Source organism: Apis dorsata, unplaced genomic scaffold (assembly GCF_000469605.1).
Source record: "Apis dorsata unplaced genomic scaffold, Apis dorsata 1.3 scaffold_527, whole genome shotgun sequence".
NCBI classification, from domain to species: Eukaryota; Metazoa; Arthropoda; class Insecta; order Hymenoptera; family Apidae; genus Apis; species Apis dorsata.
This window is the reverse complement of record NW_006263750.1, coordinates 864,985-868,061: the sequence shown is the minus strand read 5'-3', so window position 1 is coordinate 868,061 and position 3,077 is coordinate 864,985. Positions and strand designations below refer to the sequence as shown.

General features: G+C 39.6%; 2 long non-coding RNA genes across 5 annotated transcripts in view; one reads left to right on the top strand and one right to left on the bottom strand.

The window, feature by feature from the left end:
- LOC116186254 overlaps window positions 1-3,077 on the bottom strand; it is a 441,761-nt gene that overhangs the window by 274,092 nt on the left and 164,592 nt on the right. Inside the window, exon 3 of one of the 4 annotated variants that reach the window (XR_004151212.1) lies at window positions 1,919-2,587. The exons of the other annotated variants lie outside the window; for them this stretch is intronic. This is a non-coding gene — a long non-coding RNA (uncharacterized LOC116186254). Of the gene's footprint in view, window positions 1-1,918; window positions 2,588-3,077 lie in introns of those variants that run through there. 4 annotated transcript variants of the gene reach the window in all.
- LOC116186256 overlaps window positions 1-3,077 on the top strand; it is a 22,856-nt gene that overhangs the window by 17,928 nt on the left and 1,851 nt on the right. The gene's annotated exons all lie outside the window — the stretch shown is intronic.

Genomic DNA, 3,077 nt, shown 5'->3' with positions numbered 1-3,077 from the left:
CTCCCTTTCTCCTCGCTGCTCGCGAGGCTTTGAATTCCCGGTCGAGAGAGGCGGGCGGGTACACGCGGAAAGGCAGCGGTGCGCGTCGAGGAGAAAAGGGAAATGGTGGAAGAGGAGGAAAACAAGAGAGGGGTATCTCATCCGAGCGCGCGAAAGCTTTCTTCAAAGAGTGCTCCATTATCCGCGCCAGGAAATCCGAGAGAAGTTCGAGCATCCGCCGAGATAATCGAATTCTTACTTCTCGGCCGCCCTTTATCTACTGGCAGCCCGTCGCTTTTACTTTCTACTCTTGTTCGATCCCTACCCTCCCCCCAAAACCGGCAGGCATACATATTTATCCACGCTTCTTCCTTGGCCAGCAGGCTTATTATTCCTCTCGTTTCTTCTATTGAACATTAACGCGTTAAGAGGAGGAAGCTTCTATGTGTATCGATACGAATGAATCGTTTCTCGTTTGGATTATCACTATTCGAGTATTCGAGTTTTTTAAAACAGGTGGCATTAAAAATTTATATCCCTTGACAGATGAATATTGTAAAATATGTGTGTATGAAGTGTAACAAACTGAACATCAACCATTAATCTTTCTCTCTAGCGAGATTTATTAAATTGAAATTGAATTTCTACTTCCTGCTGAACTTTGGAGATAATGATAAATGTGGGATCTTTTTTTTTTTTCAAATAATTAATATCTCAATACTTGGAACACCTTATTACCCATAAATGAGAAATATCCGCAAAAATATCCCCGTATGCAAATGATGATATAAATTATTTGTGAACGCAATTAACGTCGAAGAAAACGAATATCGCGGTGTCTTCGTTAATAATTGTGCATGGACCCTCTTATCTCTTGTCTCACAGGAAATCACCTTTCCGCGATCTTGGCTCGTGCGTTTTCGCAAATTGTCCAATAAATACCGGCCACCAAAAAGTTAATTAGAAAGCGGGATTACCGTTCTCATTGTCCGGCGAGGAAACAAAGGAGGCTTAACGAGGGCATTTATAGAGAAAGCAAGGAACACCGGGAGAATTTACAATGGAGTTTCTCGGCCGGTGTGCGGGCCACGATTCTCCAAGCTCGATATTTTACGCGTACACATCCGATCCGGGAACGGTGATTAAATCTCGAGCGTGGGTGGCAAATTGAAAATAAAAAAAAATAAAAAAAAAAAAAAAGAAAAAAGAGAAAAAAAAAAAAAAGAAAAAAGAGAAAAGAAAAAACGCAGACCTCGCAAAATGGTAAAAGCGTGGACATTTAATAAAGTTCGACGAAGCGTGACCCGATCTCGACGCAACGAATTCCGTGTCCGAATCGTAATTAGCGCGCACTGTCAGAACTGCGTGATTACCGTTTCGATTGCTGTACGAAATCACCGTATGATCGCGTTTTGACGAGGGAAAAAGAAAACGGAAGAAAAATCGAAAGGATTCGTTCAAGTCGAATTAACGCAAATTCGTGACAGGCAGTTAAAATGATATCTATGATATAAGAAGTTATAAATTAGTATACGCGTATCTATTTAATTTTGGCAGAGGAGTGATACTGATTTAAATTCTAGCAAAAATTAAAACGTCGATTTTATACGACTGTGTATTATACGGAAATACAATATGAAATATTCACGTATAAGTTTGATTGGAATCGATGCAACGAAACGATATTGATGCATCGTTTATTTGACAAATAGTCTGTCTCTTCCAGCCGTTCATTCCTGTCGCATTTGTCCTCCTACATAGGAGGTGTGCAAAATTTAGTGCACGACCAAATTGGAAAACACGTGTTACTTTTGATCATTGCTCCATGTATGGATTTCAAATATCCAAATTTATCCACTTGAGAATACACGATACTACGAACTGAATTGAAACAAGAAAACGTATGAATAAGAGTGTTCAGAGTGAAAATTAAAACGAATACCAATCCTAATAAGAATTTCCAATTCTCTTTTTCCATAAGACGACGAGGATGAAATAATCCTTCGGGACAAAGGATCATCGTTACGTGTCGCATAATTTTGGATCTAAGAAACACCGAGTCGTTCCATTTTTACGCGTAACCGGCTAATGTAAGATTAATGCCCCCTCCCCTGTATTAAAAATGTATCACGCGTGGGTGTAGCGGGGAGGGTCAGAGCTTTAGAATCACAATTAAGTGCGCAATTTATTCGACGCTTTATTTCCGTATAAATTTCGCCGGGTCCCCGAACACTCGAGCTCGGTAGCTGGTGGATCAGAACGAGGGGTAACGAGGAAGAAGGTGAAATTAATGTGTCTGCCGGTGGCCTGCGGTGAACAGGTCGAAACGCGGGAAATTCAAAGAAAAATCTCCTTCCGCGGGACTGCTTTCGAGATATGGCGCCACTTTGTCCTCTAATAACTTAATCGGGATAACACTTCGTTTCGTTTGTATTTCGGATGGTAAAAGATTAATCGTCTCATTAATGAGAGAATGAAAGAAGATCGATGATCCAGTTCGATATTATTATTACGAGTAAATCTTTACCGTGAGTAGAATCGTGTGTCGCCAGATACTTTAGCCTCCTTTCTCAACTGATAGGATATTCCAGATAACTCGGGTACTTACCTGCAACATAAAATGAAAAAAAAAATTCGATTATTTAAACATACTTAAGAATTAACGAGAGAATTTATGACGAATTTATAATGCAATTTATCCCGGATACTCGTTTCGACGAGTATCAATGTTGCAAGCATGTCGGTCCGCAAACATTTTGCAACCGGTTTGACGAGAAAAACGTCGTGATAAGTGTTTTCTACACGGGATGCCTCGAGCGTGACGAAGGGTGAACAGAAAGGACAACGTTGCCGCTCGCTCTCTTCGAGCTATTAAAAAATACGTGGCAATTGATTCCGCTAGAAATGAATACCGCGGTAATTTTGATATCACGATAAAATACATAATTTAAAATTTGATAAGATTTAATGAAATTTTATTAAAGTAGGTTGTTATTATTTCAGGTAAACACGTTCTCGTTATTCTCGGAGATGATTTTATAAAATTTCACTAAAAAGCGGTTGAATCGAAATTAAAATTCTTGGTGACGTGAAAAAAT